The sequence below is a fragment of the Ambystoma mexicanum genome, chromosome 6q (assembly GCF_040938575.1).
Source record: "Ambystoma mexicanum isolate Mex_15411 chromosome 6q, UKY_AmexF1_1, whole genome shotgun sequence".
Taxonomy (NCBI): domain Eukaryota; kingdom Metazoa; phylum Chordata; class Amphibia; order Caudata; family Ambystomatidae; genus Ambystoma; species Ambystoma mexicanum.
In genome coordinates this window covers 119290860-119309428 of record NC_090937.1, presented here as the reverse complement: position 1 = coordinate 119309428, position 18569 = coordinate 119290860, and positions in this window count along the sequence as shown.

Here is an 18569-nt window from a genome sequence, read left to right as displayed (position 1 = left end):
CTTATAGCATACATAAACACACTGAACATGTTCAAAGAGCAGCACATAAATGAATTACAGACACAAATTAACTAGAAATACAAAGTGTATAATTAAGAAACCAACAATTAATTTCTATAGGAAGTACATTATAATAGATCATACCAAAAATAAAAATAACCTATGCCTCCAGCAGAATTACCTCACTGCTGCTTTATAAAGAAACTACACAGCAAATATCAACAGCACACCTACAAAGCACTAACAGCAAAACTGAAAAACAAACTGGTAAGTACACTAAATTAATTCCTATAGTTATACACTTTCTTTAGTAGGATGCGCTCAAAAATAATGTATCTATTTTTCCACAGAAATGTCTAGCACACTGGAGTAGCTTGAAGAAAATGCTCTCCAGTATGAAATGAGTGAAGACAGTGATACTACTGGGACACACTGCAGTTTCCAAATTAAGCCAAGTAATACACATTATTTCACATGTTCCTAACATATTTATTTTTCTTTAACAGTACATACAGAAAATAACAACAATCCTCCAAAAACAATACATCATGTAGTACTCCAACAACATATGGAACAACAAACAGACACTGTGGAAAATCATCTGGTGCATTAATCAATTATTGACCAATTTCCTAGATTTGAAAGACTATGTACAAAGACATATCATGGAAAAAATTTAAGCTACCAATTCATAGAATTCAGCGCACAAGTGGTGCACGCGGCTGGCGCACAGTGAGCACGTGCGATCGTCTGCGCCAGCTGCGTGTGCTAAAATCCATTTCCGCGCACAGCGTATTCATGGATTTCAACATCAATCACCAGCCGTGGCGCAGAGTGGCGCAGCGACCCTGCAGCAGCGCCAGTTACGCCCCCAAGAACGCCCCTAGCGCAAGGAAAATCCATCAAAATCCTCAATCCAGCGCAAAGGGCTGCAGCAAACGCTGAGCGGGGAGCGTGTATTACTGGGGTTCGCGGGAAGTCCTACATGTGATTGGCCTGGGTATGTGTATTTCAGGGGTGCGCGGGAAGTCCTACACGCGATTGGCCTGGGTACGTGTATTTCAGGGGTGCGCGGGAAGTTTTACACACGATTAGCCTGGTTACGTGTATTTCAGGGGTGCGCGGGAAGTCTTACACGCGATTGGCCTGGTTACGTGTATTTCGGGGTTGCGCGGGAAGTCCTACACGCGATTGGCCTGGGTACGTGTATTTCAGGGGTGCGCGGGAAGTCCTACACGCGATTGGCCTGGGTACATGTATTTCAGGCGTGCGCGGGAAGTCTTACATGCGATTGGCCTGGTTATGTGTTTTTCGGGGTTGCGCGGGAAGTTTCACATGCGATTCCAGCAGGGTACGTGTATTTCGGGGTGCGCGGGAGCTTCCACACGCGATTTCAGCAGGGTACGTGTATTTCAGGGTGCGCGGGAACTTCCACACGTGATTTCAGCAGGGTACATGTATTTCGGGTCACGGGAACTTCCACACGCGATTTCAGCATGGTACGTGTATTTCGGGGTGCGCGGGAACGTCCACACGCGATTTCAGCAGGGTACGTGTATTTCGGGGTGCGCGGGAACTTCCACACGCGATTTCAGCAGGGTGCATGTATTTCGGGGTGCGCAGGAACTTCCACACGCAATTTCAGCAGGGTACGTGTATTTCGGGGTGCGCGGGAACTTCCACACGTGATTTCAGCAGGGTACGTGTATTTCAGGGGGTGCGCGGGAACTTCGACACGCGATTCCAGCAGGGTACATGTATTTCGGGGTGCGCGGGAACTTCCACATGCGATTTCAGCAGGGTACGTGTATTTCGGGGTGCGCGGGAACTTCCACATGCGATTTCAGCAGGGTATGTGTATTTCGGGGGTGTCGGGGAGTCCTACACGTGAATTGGCAGTGTGGGTCCTCCCAGGTGTCCCCTCTACACCCTCCACGGCCCCTGCAGGCAGCCCACACCACAGGGGACTACCCCGCACCCCTGGTCATGTCCCGCAGGCAGCCCATCCACCATGGGCATGCCCTCCAGCTAAGCCACATGTCAGCTTGCACTACTGATCACCAACGCATGACCCCCTGCACCCCACCCCCCAGCAGTGCAGGGCAGCTGCCAGCAGGCCCCCACTCATGTCCCACTCATGTCCCCCTGCACCCCCACCCCCAGCAGTCAGGGGCACCTGCCAGCAGGCCCCCACTCATGTCCCCCTGCACCCCCACCCCCAGCAGTCAGGGGCACCTGCCAGCAGGCCCCCACACATGTCCCCCAAACACCACGCCATGACTATACAGACCCATGGCCCTAATGCCAACCCAAATCCCACCCCTCCACCCCCCAGTGCAAACACCCAACGAATCACTGCACCCACTCCCTAGTAAATCACCCATTCCATGATAGTCTGAAAAGAACCAGCATGCCCATCAGCAAATGTCCTACAGAGCCACACAGTTGCAACACATGACTGTGCCAATGCTCACGGAGACATGCACCAAAATCATCACTGTACACCACACCAATAATGTTGAATAAAGAAATGTATTAAAAAGTATAACAAATGTCAAAATGAAAAGCACACATGCAAATGAAGAAATCATTTTTGAAATAAGAAAAAGAAAGTCAAATCCAAGCAAGAAAAGATATCCAAAACATGAAAAAATATAAGTGGTGCATCCCCAAAGTCCATAGAACGAAATCCAAAGATGGAAAGCATAAAAAAACATTACTCCATGTGAATATGACTAAAAGAAAGTATATACATGCCCTGAAAATAGAAAACGAAACTCTAAAGGGTCCATTATCCCAAAAGCAAATGAAACCTACCAAGAACCCTATCTAAAATACAACTATATACAAAAAGTGGAGCAAAGTCCATGGACTCCAAATCATAATAATAAAGAAATGAAACCTAAACCTAAATAACTATATACAAAGGCGGCGGGCTAGTCCGACGGCTCACTGGTTGATGTCATGGGCCAGGGCATCATCGAGCTCCTGTTCAATGGCTTGGAGGCGGGCATGTTCTCTGGCCCCGAGGTCTCGCAGGGATAATGCGGTGTCCATCTCCATCTCCCTGCGAATACCCTCGAGGGACTCAGCCCGCTTCAGCACCCTCCGCATGGAGTTCTCCGCACTGACCATTGTGAGCTGTTCCTCCTCCGCCCGCCGCCGCTCCGCACCTATTTGCTGGCCCAACCGCTCCCACACGGAAGACACTCCCATTCCAGGGTTCTCCTGCCCTCCGGCCGATGCCTGCCCCCCTGATGTTGATGGCCCCAAGCCATGATGCCTCCCACGTTGAGCCTGCCGCTGCCTCCGACGCAACTGCCTCTGCCAGCACGACGGCATCCAGGCTGATGGAATCCACTGATGCCGTCGTGCACGTGCCCTGCCCATAATGCCGTCACATCCTCCATCTGCTGGGGTCCAGTTGCTGGTGTGTCCACCCCTGCTGGGCTCCGACTCCCGACTGTGGCAGGGATGGGATCCCCACCGAGTTGGCTGCGTTGGTCGGGGCAGGTCCACAGGGGGCCCTGGTGGCATCTGGGCCGGAAGGCAGCATGGAGAACGACTGGCGCATAGCCTCCACAGAGGAGGAGAGGGTCGCCAGAGTGGCCGACACATGTACGAAACCCCCGACCATGGGCGCTCACAACTGGGCCACGTTGGCACGGTGCTCTTCGTGATGACGTGCGCACTCCCCCCGGGAAGCATGCACGTCATCACGAATGACACCTGTGCGCAACGCGACACCAATCAGGACCTTCTCCATACGGCCAGGGGTCCCCTCGTCCGCAGATGACATGGACATCCCCCCTACCTGCAGACGGGCCTGGGATGGGGCATCCCTGCTCGTGCATGGTGGTTCAGTCACAGTGTCAGGGACAGTGACATGCACAGGCCCCTCCACGGGGACCTGTGCTGCCTCCTGCCCCTGCCCTTGGACTGCACCACTTGCACCAGCAGGGATGCCCCCACCAGGCCCCATGTGTGGCTCAGTAGCGGCCTCCTGCTCCTCTGTGGAAACCACCAACCTGGATGGCTCCACACCGTCTTCTGCTGTTGCAAGCCCCTGTGGGGTCTCACCCACCCCTTCCGCTGCAGCCGTGGGGGCATCCCCACCTCTTTGCTCCACAGCGCCGTCTCCGCCCTCTTCTTCACTTGGCGCTGTGTAGAGGGAGACATAGAACACAAGCATCAGGGTACTGTACAATGGTCCCCTAGACAGGAAGCAATAGCAGATGAGTGCCACTGTCAAAGATCACTTCCATCATGTCCCTCTACAACACATGGGTCAGTGCAGGCAAAACACATGCAGTAACAGGCATGGTGCATGCTATGGGCATTAGCATACATGTCCAAGGGACTCTTGAAACATACAATGTTGTTTTGGAACTCACATGCATCATGGGTCATGCCTATCACATGCACACACTTCACCGTAGTTTCATCCATCTGGCCTCGTACACCCCAGACACAGTGGATGCAAGGATAACTAGGCTGCATCAGTGAATCTGAACATTGTCACAGACATGTGTCATGCATCCATGGCATTCACAAGTCACAGACACGCAGGTCAGACACACAGACATGGACACCATACATGTACATGGCATCAGCACCCATCCCTCACCCCCACCCATGTCCAGGAACAGAGACTGGCATACTCTCATGTGTCCATTCCGCATAGGGCTCCCCATGTTGCATTTAAACACATGCACCAACCGTGTGGTTCACACATTATTGGTCTCACATGCATGACCATGATGTCCCTGCACACACACATGCGTACATGGCCTATGTCACACATACAGGCAAGTATCAGACAACCAGCACACTGCAACATGCCCTGTCTCACACAGCAATGCTTGGCCACTTACCGCTCGACTCCAGACAGGTCTGCCTCTCAAGGATCTGGGCATGGAGCGCTGGGCGTACGCGTTCTAGGACCCTCATCTGGATGGTACTCATGCTGTCCCGGCCCCCCTCCACAAGGCGCCGGGCCTTTATGAGGGTCCTGGACCTCAAGTCCTCCCAGCGCTTCTTGACTTGCTTGATGTTGCAGGTTGCCACCCCCTCCGCGTTGATGGCAACCACAAAGTCGTCCCAGATCCTGTCCTGTCCTTCCTTGTCGGCGCGTGATGATCCGAAGAGGGCATCATAATGCCCCAGGACAAGCTCCACCAGGACACCAACTTCCTTCTGACTGAAGCTGGTGGCCCTCTGCCTCTCTGGCTGGGGGTCGCCAGTGGTCTCAGATGGTGTTTGCCTCGATATGGCGACCCCCGAGGCAGGCGTGGGTGGGCAACTGGGTCCTGGGGCTGGGCTGTGGAGCGACGGTATCCCAGTCGGGAGTCTTCTGTTCCAGGAGGGGTGGGCACCGCAACTGGACCCCTGCAGATGGCTGATGTGCAGGCACCAAATGGCAGGGCACGAGGGCAGCAGGCAGACAGGCAGCAGCAGATGGCAGGTGGGAGCGTGCTCAGGGCTCTGGGGGGGAGTGATTCGGCCTTTTGGGCAGGAGCGTGGTCTTCCGTGTGTTTTCGCGTGGCCAGCTTGATACGGAGTGATTTGGCACGTGAAAAAATTGCACGTCAGCGTGTAATTCGAGGAAAGGCCCTTAGCGCGTAAGCACGTCTGCACGCATACGCGATTTCATTGGACCAAAGGCCCTTAGCGCGTAAGCGCGTCAGCACGCATATGCGATTTCATTGGACCAAAGGCCCTTAGCGCGTAAGCGTGTCTGTGACGTATTGTGCACGGGCGTTGTCCTGGCAGGGCTTGAAGATCCCACGTGGATTTCCATTGCTCTGTACGTGCTTTCCGTGGTGTGCGGTGCGTGTGTTTTCCAGGTGTTGGGGTTCACACGCTATTACTTCACAGCGGGTGGGTGTTGGCTACGCGTTCTTCTACACGCAGACGGTGAGTGGTACCCCGCTCGCCCAAGGCCTATCGCGTGTGACACTTCCTGTGCACCCCCGAAATACATGTACCCCGCTCAATCGCGTGTGAAACTTCCCGCGCAACCCCGAAATACACGTACCCCACTCAATCGCGTGTAAAACTTCCCGCGCACCCCCGAAATACATGTACCCCGCTCAATCGCATGTAAAACTTCCCGCGCACCCCCGAAATACACGTACCCCGCTCAATCACCTGTAAAACTTCCCGCGCACCCCCGAAATACACGTACCCCGCTCAATCATGCGTGAAACTTCCTGCGCACCCCCGAAATACACGTGCCCCACTCGCACAGGCCCAATCGCAGTATGGGACATTCATCTTTGCCGTATATTGCCACTTTTGTAATGCGCAGGGACGCTACCGCCTGCCTTCATGTGGCGGATGTGTTTCGGCTTGTGCGTGTCTTTGCCCTATTCGATTCCATGAATACGTGTGGTTCGAGTGCGTGTGGGCGTTCCGTCTGCTTCCCTGCAGTACATCCCCAGTTACGCCCTTATTTTCGCGCGTTGTTCCCCATTCCGCGCGTTACGCCCCGTGTTCCGCCCACTTTCTGGTGTATGCGCCAAGGTTGTGCGCTTTCACTGTGCGCGTCGTGCACACTGTTCAGGATGTTGCAGTGACGTGTGCGCCATGCACAGGTTTGGCGCACATCCCGAGGAAAACACGCGCAGGGACTTCCATGAATCGCACGTGCGCCTGTTTTTTCGCGCTTGCGCCTGCTTGCGCCAAGATTTTCGGCGCACATTTGTTTCATGAATCGGCCCCATTATATCACTGCTCCACGTGCACCTGTACCCATTCTCCCTGTCCCAGTCAACCATTCCCAAAAATTCCCCATCACCAAAAACGTTATGATGAGACCTCAATCCCTTCCTCCCCTAACACCCTTCCTCTAGAATACCCTAATTCCCCTGTGTATGTCTCCATCTCTGCTTCCCCCTCTCTTTCATAATGTCATATTTTTTATATAAATAAAGTAATATGTATACTTTTTCTGTATGTGTCTGTGTTTTTCTTTTAAAAAGCCTGTTTGCAAGTCTGCGGACAGCTCGACTGTCCGGAATGTCCACAATTAACCAAAATGGGGGTGTCCTACAGACACTTAACTGTTTGTACTGTCCGCAATCAAAATGGACTCTCTGCAGCCATGTCCCTAATGAACGTTTCGTGTATGTATCCATACCTAACTGTGAATCCATTCCATTTCAGCAGCTTGTACAAAATGCAAACCATGGCATATTTTGTACTACTTGCAATTCCGATAATCGTTCCACCTTACAGATACAATCACATAGTGAATACCTAATAGTAATGCTTTTGCGTTACAATGCAGATGGTACCAAAAACAACTACAAACTGACTGGATTCACACCTGGACAAGTATCACTTGGCAAGAAAACATTCACAACAGTAGGCATAATCTACCACGCAGGAGCCACAGCCAATGCAGGTCACTATATTACATGCATCAAAAATAAATGTGGATGGTTCGAATGTAATGATACTTCAATTACTCTAAAACAGAGATTACCAGCAAATCTTGCAAACGCTTACTTAATATTCTTAAAACCAAAATGTATTCACTAATCTGAGTATGAGCATCTACAAAATGTCCTCAATAACCTTTAAATCCACAAACTAATTGAATAAGGCAACAGCTATCTAACAGTGAAAGTATACATCCATCAACAAGAGAAAATATGCTTGAAAACATACCCTTCAGAGGTGAAAAACTGTAAACAGTTAGAATACGCCAACTGGTATCTAACTACAATCAGAATAATGCAATATGCATTTTTCTAAGGAAACACTGCAACACTTTTTACATATAAAAAGACCCTCAACAACTTCAAAACTATCAACAGTTAGAATATGCCAACGGGTATCTAACTGCCCCAAAATTCTGCAACAACCAAACAGATAAATGAATACTGCTAAAATGCAACAAGAAATAAACAATGAGAATTCACCAACTTGTATCTAACTGCAACAATAGTAGCACCACTTCCAAACCAAAAAACATACACCTATTCAATTCCTCCTACTGAAACCAACCACCGAAAAAGATTGTACCATAAAGTAGAATGTTTTTTTGTAAATCCTGCATGGATTTTATTTCTCCCAATGATTATATGAACAAACACAGGAACTGAGGAAATTGCACAGTACACTGGTTTGAAGCATAGTACTTGTAAAGTGCTAACTATGAGGGTCCACAGAGTACAGCAATGTCTGTTATGCAATGCAATAACTCATTACAAACTACATACCCTAACATGTGATCTTTTCTTTTATCAAAGAGAATGAAAAAACAATGTTTGCTACATTTTCCTATACCATACAAAAAACGGCATACAGCCTCAACAATGCAAACAGTAAGAATACAATGATTGGAGTCACAACATTCAGTGCATACCTGTATTATACTACAATAGTTGTAGCCAGCCATACAATACCATACACTCAACATTCTGAACACAGTCCAACAAACCAACTACCACACACCATGTCCACTGTCCTATAAATACTGACACACTACTAAAAAACAGTAATCAAACTTTTGAAAACATACCCCCTATGCAGCTCACATACCACTGTCAAAATGTTTGCTTGCATGGGTGTGTTATGCTGGGGTGGTTGTGGCCAGGGCCTAGAGTCTTGGGTGCATGACCTCCAGCCTACAGCATTTGGCCATGCACCCAAGACTCTAGGCCCTGGACACAACCACTGCAGCATAACACACCTATGCAAGCAAACACCTGCTCACTGACCACAACCCAAAAACATAACACCTCAAGATCTATTCACTTCACTTAACATACAAAAACTGTAATTAAAGCCAATGCACAAACTCTTCAAATACATGCCCTCTTCACCCAATACTCTACTAACTACCCAAAACCAATACATCAGATCATAGTACAATACCCAACAGTCTGGCCAGTATTTATTATGTCGGCGGACTTCAGTGGTGACGACGGACTCTGCAATCACAGCACAGCCTTCTGTCACCTAAACAAATACAGTATTTGACCCATCTCTCACTCCCCCACACTCGCCAGCCACTCTTCCACACCAACACACCCCCCAAAAGGAGATTTCTGCTCTGTTCCATGCCACGCTGTCCGCGGATATCTGCAGATCCAACATGGTGGACACATCAAGAAAATGTGACGCACCTCACGCTTCACTCCAACCAATCAGTGAACACGTTATGTGTCCGAGGACATGACAGCACCTTCCTAGCCAATCGGAGTCCTGTCCGCGGATCGAACGGGGAAGTGAGTTCTTAGACTGTACCCACATATCACACATTTTTTTGGACCTACTTTTCGGTTGTTTTAACAGAAATTACTGGACGAAGTTCTAGCAATTTTACAAAAGCATGCTTTTGTAACAAAGCCGCCGCTCCTGCTCAAATTTGGTGAAAATCCATCCAGCGGTTTAGGCTATAGACGAGAGCAAAGTTTTTCTCCATTCAGTATATGGAACTAAAAAGAATAGTGGGACTTCCCCTACAACCTTCCCCCCCTGGAAGAAACCTCACCAAACTTTGCAACAGGATTCAGAGCGGGCCATATGCTTTTTTGGCAAAGTTTTGTGAGGCTTCATCCCAGGTGAGCAAAGTTATAAGCTGCCCAAAAAGTGCTCTTCCTATGGGTTTAGCAACTTAACCATAACTACACGGCCGCTAGTGTGGGCCATGTAATATATACACAGGATTGCTGCCTCTTACCCAGTTATAATCTTCTTAGTAAGCATATTCTCTTTTTAGCCATTCTATAAAATGCCAGATACGACAGCACTCTGCACCTAGTAACATAAGTGGCAGTTACTTACATGCACTGCCAACATATCAAAGTTCCACACACCAAGTGCCTCTTAAAAATGTTCTACACATCTTTCAAATCATTTTCCTTTCATTTACAAAATACGTAGACACAGTGCTGCTGTAAATACACAAATGCATTTACTTTCATTCTATATGAACATCAGAGCTTACAAGCTTTCTCAATACATCCCTTATAGTGCCACCATTTTCCATCTGCTCTCAAATACATGCATAATGCCAAACAGCCCAATCATCACATTTGTTGCACAGTGCAAAGTGATTTTCTACTGCTAAAATGTAACATTGCGCTGCCAACACAAACCCTTATTCATCATACTGTGCAAAATGTTTTGTTGTAGTACAAAGTAAATGCAAACTCACGCTATACTGGAAAAATGAATTTGCACTGACTTTCACTGCAAAAATACACTTCACACAGTTCCATTAATCAGGGTTTCTATCGGCAGTGCAAAGTCACTTTGCATTCAGCGAAAAATTCCATTAAGCGCACCCGAAGTATTTATATAGAACACTTCTCTTTACATATAAACTATTGTTCTTTTCCAACCACTACTATAACACACCAAACACTACTCAAACTACAACCTACCTTTGCATTACCACTAGACCACAGCTTCCCTATTCCTTAAAAACACTGCAACACATTACAAATACTTTACACCACAAACACAGCCCTACACTTATTAAAATCAACAGCACAAACATAACCTAGATACGCATCTTTTTTACACACCCATTTTTGCCCTACACCTGATAATGCCCCAAACAACACTACACATAGGGCCTCATTACAGGATTGCGCGTAAAACCCACCGGTAGCCGGCGTGTTGCCATGAACCCCCTGTTACTGTTACCACCACCTCACATCCAGATGCTACCAAAATATCACTTAGTACACTAAGTTCCTATTCCAAAAAGCCTCACCAAAAAATACAGCACATAAGAATACAAACAAGACAATATGGCCATCCTTCTCTAAAACAATGTATATAAAACATTAAAACAAAACAGTAACCTCACTCAACAAAAGTAAACCAGCCACAACTAAAACAACTAACGTCGCTCTTGCAAAATCTAAAAGTAAAAACACAGGTACAAACAAAACCAGACCAAGTAAGGAACCTACACTATATCTACCAATATTAGTCTAGCCACAGTAAAGGAATCCAGAAAATACATTTTTCAAAAAAATGTTCTGCTGTAGAGTTCTTAACTATCTTATAAAAACAGCTACAAAGTCATGATCTACCCTTAAAAATTACATCAGAAAACTAACCCTTGAAGCTCTAATTTACAGCACATTTCTGTTAAAGAGAATTTATATCAATATTAAACTGAATAAAACCACTAACTAAGTTAATCAATAAATAACAAAACATACTTTTAAACATGCGCAATGTGAACAGAGATACCTTTTCACATTTTTTTGATGGTGACTGGATTCACACAAGCAGCAGAGAGCCATATTTCAATTAAGACGCTTATAAACATGAACGAACAAACCCAATTTTCATAGACAATACTGGCAGAGGCTATTAAATGATAGGAGACACCATTATGGCAAAGGAAACCCTTATAGAGAAAACATTCAACCCAATGTTGTTTTTTCCCAAACAAACCATTCAGTATACGAATGGGCGTGCAGGTCAATATGTAATGTACGACCACAATCCTTCATATCTTTACAACGATTCCTAAATCATTATGTGAAACTAAAAGACAAAAGTAGAATAAAAAACTTTACAAACCTTGGACTCCTGCCAAGTGCACATCCACTCAGGACTGCAGGGACATTCATTGGCCTGCATTTCAGGAAATGCTTGCAAAAGCACGTTCCATCACATCAAAATGTTAGCAACAGACCATTTTGCTATATTAAATCTTGTGCATAGATTATACAGTTTAAAAATTCCTGCTCTAGCTCTGCAACATTTAAATAGCATTCTCCTACATGGCACTGCCAAAGAACTCCATCGAGAAATAGAACAGATTTTGGAACTGAAGTTTGTTACAAAATTCAGTAACTTTTAAAAACATTAGCGAAAACCTCACAAACAGCACCCACCTTACAAACACATACAAAAAAGAAATAGCTGAATTTTAAAACACTTTTGCTGAAATACCAGACAAAATATGTGTCTGTTGTCGCAGAACTTTTTTATGAAAAGAGCACCAACATAATAGATAGGGGCTACAAAATAGAAAACAATGAGGAATCCCAATGGTTGCAATTAGCTTTATATCTAACAGCAGAAGATAAATACAAAATAACTGACCCCTCAATAGTTTGCACATATTGCAATACAAAGCTGGACAATAACCAAATGCCATCACATGCTATTACTAATAACTTAGACATCTTCTCACTTCCAAAAGCTCTCCAACAACTTAACTTGTATTAGAGCATTATAATCCAAACAGTACACCGATTTCAAGCTATAATACGCCTTCAACCAAAACCGGCCAAATTGCCTCTATCTGATTTACTTATAAGCATTTGTGGCAAAGTAGTATATTTGTCATTAGATCTTTAAAAAAAATGTAGAAACTATAGGAGTACAATGGGCAATAGATCAATCATTAATTGTACTAGTTTCGGGAGGATAGCTCAGGGCAACACGCTCATCATAGAAGCAAGATGCAGAGCAACACAAGTTCCAATAGCGGCATGGCTACCGCCGAAGTCGTAATGAGGCCCATTGTGTGCTATGGGACCTAGACCCACCCACATGGTTTGATACTTTAATCTGTGCATAATATGCATGGGATGACTTGCACAACATCATACACACTGCAAACCAAAATAAAGAGGCAATAGCTATAAAGACACCACGGTAACTTTGTTCTCTTGACTCTGTTAATGTATCAAGGTACTTTCACCATCAATTCATTGCATGCAGCACTTCATCAGCAATAAAAATACCCCTCTACTCGGAGAAGTGGAACACTTCTTTTGGAAAAAAGAATATCAATCCAAAGGAGCACCACACATCCACAGCCATGACAGTGATGCCACTGTTTTACAATGCATTAAAAAATACATTACATGTGACATCCCTTCAGAAACCACAGACAGTGACCTACATACACAAATGTTACGCTTCCAAAAACACATGTGTGGCAAATACTGCCGGCGCCATTATAAAAACAAAAGGAAATTCTATACCAAATGTCGCTTTGGTTTCACAACAGGACAAGTAAATAGCTTAATGTCTTCTTTTAGACACAGTGTAAAAAAATCCCCTAAAACACATACCACATTAAAAGGGACAAAACATCCAAGTATATCAATGATTACAATGCAATCATTGCCCTCTTGTAGACATATAATACATTGCAGACACTTGCACTGCATTTGCAAGATATGTCACAGCCTATCTTGCCAAAGCTAAGAAAACAGAGCTACAAGACATCTGGGATGACATATAATCTGACAAAACACTGTCACAAAAATTATGCAGCTTCAATATCAAAATGCTCTCCCATAGAGAATGCGGGTGCTACAAATCTGCAGACCGTTTAACAGGAAAATCTGAACAAATTGTCTGGCTAAACCTTGGTCCAGCTTCATTCAGAAAAAGAGTACTTAAATCCTACCAAAAGATAGAAACAATAGCCACAAATGATCCCAACAGCCAGGACATTAAAAAATATCAATTTAATTGACACATACTACCCAAACAAAAGTACTAGTTTGGAAAACATGTGTCTATACGACATAGCACAAAACTACTCCTACAAAAGCAATGTCACACCAGATGAGACAGCTGGCAAATATTCAGTCTCAACTTGTGAAGGAAGTCTAATAAAAAGTACGAAACCCAGACTAATTAATCACATAAAGTTATCATTTAAATCTCTGCAACATAGAGAACTTTATTACATGGCCCTACTACAACATTTTAAACCCTGAAGAAAAGAAGAAGAATTTTAGCTGACTCATTTGAAGCTGCATTGAAAGCAAATTAAAGCAGAATAACAAATGTTAATTTGAAACAATTCAAACAAATGTTGGACAATGAATGCCAACAAGAGGAAAAATTGAATCTATACTAGATAAAGACACTCCTAAGGGCTGTCAACCTTCCCTTACAAGAAGACAAGAACCAATTGGAGAATCACTCATTTTAAATGAAGCAGAAATAGCCATGATTGGGGTAGAAAATACCATGTATCAATCTAAACAATCCGAAGAAGACTTGTCCGTGCTCAAAACACAGCTACATGATGAACAACTCATCATTTATCTAGAAGTCACCAGTGACATTGAACATGGTCTTAAACATTTAATTTAAACTTGTAGTTGTAAAAATGATAAACCTCTGCTCCTATATGTAAGTGTTGAAGCTGGTCCTGGTAAAATGTTCTTAAATAAAATAATCAGCAAATTTCTACAAAATGTAGCAAACAAAAACCTTTCAGCTGCTATAACAGCCCTCACAGGTTTAGCTGCCTACAACATAAGAGGTGTACCTTTACACTGACTAATACTCCTCCCAGTAGAACATCAAAACAAATTAGAATTCTACAAATTATCAGCAGAAGCTACTACTGAAGTATGCATAATTCTGAAACAAATTAAAGTGATCATAATAGATGAAGTAAGCATGGTTTCAAACCTCATGTTGGCTTTAATTCATCTCAGAATGCAAGAAGTCCTAAAAAGGACTACAAACACCTGTTTGGAGTAAACCACGTCATTGTTTTTGGAGACCTCCTACAGTTCACACCAGTAAAAGGTGAACCTATTTCAATACATTAGGACACAAACAATGATGTAACACACTCGGCAGCACTGGAGATTTAAATCTCTGGCAACATTTTTTACTACAGAGGACTAACTCAAAACATGCCTCAGTTTACAGATCTCATTATGCTAACATATTAAAAGCATTAGAACTGGTCTGCTTACTAAAGATGCAAAATCCATCTTAAAACCTAGACCAATCCATGAACTATTTGGGCAAAACACATCTGCCCCTGATGTCATTGAACAATTAACTCAAAAAAATATAAAATGCATGTCCTTTATGTCAACCTGTGCAAGCTGTAGTCAATTCAATGATACAATGTTGAAAGAATAAATGCAACCGATAGTGCATATCAGCTCCACAGACAAACTTGAAGTGCATGGTATGACACTCCGGATGTGTCAAAAAGCAACAACACAACTAAATAGCTCAGAAAAATGCATCTCCAACACAGCTGGATTAGAAAAAGTATTAACTCTGTGTATAAACTGCAGATTAATTCATAAAAGTAACCTTGATGTAGAGCAAGGTTTAGTCAATGGAGCGTTTGGTACAGTTGTTGGCTTTCAAACATATCCACATGAGAACAGCATTCAGTTCATCAAAATCCATTTTGATAAACTGGCAAAAGTTAAGAAAAAAGGCAGCACATTAAAATGTTTCCTTCTTTTCAAAGAAATGTAAATATGCAGAGAACAATTATCTCTATCCCTTGCATATGCTGTCACTATTCACAAAGCGCAAGGTCTAACCGTAGATCACGCATTGATTGACATTGGCAGCCCAGTATTTAAAGAAGGTATGAATTATGTAGCACTTTCACATCTGGGTACACTCAGTGGTCTATTCCTAGTTAACATTGATACAAAGTCAACGCTGCATCATAGAATAAAACAGACAATGTGCACCACACCCCCACATATTGATGTACCCTGTACCTGATTAAAATAAACCTTTGAAAAGAAAAGTAATACTAAAAGAACCTATACAGGATCCTTCAGCAATACCACTGAAAAAACAAAACAACTGCTTGTCTATCAAATAATACAAGCACAAAACTCTCTAGTCCAAAAACAACTGTGCATCCATCAGAAGAGAAACAGACACATGTCTCTTCTAAAAATAACAACTGCAGGCCCATCAAAAGATACAAAAGCAGAACTTTCTGGTCCATTTAAATTCAGAAACACAAGTGGAGTAACTTGCTATACAAATGTAGCAATCAATCTTCTCTTCCAATTGCCACTATGTATACACAACATTTACTTAAATGGCTCCAACCGGTTCTGTTTGCAAATGCTCATCTTTCATATAAGTGCCATAAATAATCGTGACAACACTTACGGTGTCTCAGGTATAAGGCATGCTTTAGACGACTGTTCAGTAATGGTAAAATACACCTTAAACACACAGGAACATCCACAAGAATTCCTAATGTACTTAATACAAGTACTAAAAGCCAAAAACATCTCTATACATCAAATATTTCAAATTTCATACACGTGGAAACATACATGCAGTCTCTGCAACCATGTTTCACAAGAGTGCATCCCTAATGAACGATTTCTGTATGTATCCATACCAAATTGTGAATCTATTCCATTTGAGTAGCTTCTCCAAATGCAAATCATAGCACATTTTGCCCTTTTTACAATTCAGACAATTGTTCCACCATACAAATAAATTTACAATGTTAATATGTCATACTAATGCTTCTAAGGTAACTATGCAGATGGAATCAAACAAAACTGTAAGCTAACTAGCTTCACACAAAGCCAAGTATCTCTTGGGAATAAAACCTTCACAACAGTAGGCATAATCTACCACACTGGTGCCACAACCACTTCAGGCCACTACACTGCATATGCCAAAAAATAGTGGTTGATTTGAATGTAACAGCACATCTGTTACTCCAAAACGTAGGTTACCAGCAAATCTAACAAATGCCTACTTAATATTCCTTCAACCCAAATGTTCTCACTTAAGTATAGCACAGTAAACAGTTAGAATACGCCGATGGTTATCGAACTACATCCATAATACTACAATACTAATTTTAATATCAAGACAGACTGCGCCGACGCGTATCTAACTACTTTAAAAATCACTTTAATTATAATACACTTCAAATGTACCATAAAACGTATTGTTACTGCACTACTTCATCTAAACTCCAATATACAGGGTAATTCCTAGAATTTCGCAGAAAAGTGTCGCAAGCGGCTGGCGCAGAGTGTCCGCGTGCGATTGTCTGCGCCAGGCGCGTGCGCCAAAACCGATTTCCGCGCACAGCATATTCATGGATTTCAGGCTCCCAAACCAGCCGTGGCGCAGGGTATCGCAGCGATCCTGCAGCAGCGCCAGTAACGCCCCCAAGAACGCCCTCGCGCAAGGAAAAGCCATCAAAATCGCTAAATCATCGGAAAGGGCTGCGCCAACCCTTGACCAGTTTACAGGGCTGCCAAACAAGGAACGCAAAGCTGGTAACGTTCATATCAGGGGTACGCGGGAAGTATTACATGAGATTAGCCAGGGTACGTGTATGACAGGGGTACGCGTGAAGTTTTACACGCGATTAGCCAGGGTACGTGTATTACAGGGGTACGCGGGAATTATCACACGCGATTTGGCTGGGTACGTGTATGACAGGGGTATGCGTGAAGTTTTACACGCGATTAGCCAGGGTACGTGTATTACAGGGGTCCGCGGGAATTGTCACACGCGATTTGGCTGGGTACATGTATTACAGGGGTGCGCGGGAATAATCAGACGCGATTTGGCTGGGTACGTGTATTACAGGGGTGCGCGGGAATTATCACATGCGATTTGGCTGGGTACGTGTATTACAGGGGTGCGCGGGAATAATCACACACGATTTGGCTGGGTACGTGTATTACAGGGGTGCGCGGGAATTATCACACGCGATTTGGCTGGGTACGTGTATTACAGGGGTGCGCGGGAAGTTACACACGCGATTAGGCTGGGTGGGTCCTCACAGGTGTTTCCTGTACACCCTCCACGGCCCCTGCAGGCAGCCCACAAAACAGGGGACTACCCTGCACACCTGCTCATGTCTCCCACCCCCCACCCCCCCAGCAGTGTGGGGCACCCTCCACCAGGCCCCCACTCATGTCCCCTATCACCCCCACCCCCCAGCCACCATGGGCAGCCCCAACCAGGCTCCCACCCATGTCTACCACCACCCCCACCCCCCACCCACCATGGGCAGCCTCCGCCAGGCCCCCACTCATGTCTCCCACCACCCCACCCCCCCAGCAGTGTGGGGCACCCTCCACCAGGCCCCACCCATGTCTCCCACCACCCCACCCCCCACCCACAATGGGCAGCCTCCGCCAGGCCCCCACTCATGTCTCCCACCCACCCCCACCCCCCCAGCAGTGTGGGGCACCCTCCACCAGGCTCCCACCCATGTCTACCACCACCCCCACACCCCAGCACTGTGGGACAGCCTCCACCAGGCCCCCACTCATGTATCCCACCACCCTCACCTCCCAGCCACCATGGGCAGCCCCCACCAGGCCCCCACTCATGTCTCCCACCCACCCCCACCCCCCAGCAGTGCAGGGGCATCCTCCGCCAGGCCCCCACTCATGTCTCCCACCACCCCCACCCCCCAGCATCCAGGGGCACCCTCCGCCAGGCCCCCACTTATGTCTCACACCACCCCCACCCCCCCAGCAGTGCAGGGGCACCCTCCACCAGGCCCCCACTCATGTCTCCCACCACCCCCACCCCCCAGCATCCAGGGGCACCCTCCGCCAGGCCCCCACTCATGTCTCCCACCAACCCACCCCCCCAGCAGTGTGGGGCACACTCCACCAGGCCCCCACCCATGTCTCCCACCACCCCCACCCCCCAGCCACCATAGGCAGCCTCCGCCAGGCGCCCACTCATGTCTCCCACCCACCCCCACCCCCCCCAGCAGTGTGGGGCACCCTCCACCAGGCTCCCACCCATGTCTACCACCACCCCCACCCCCCAGCCAC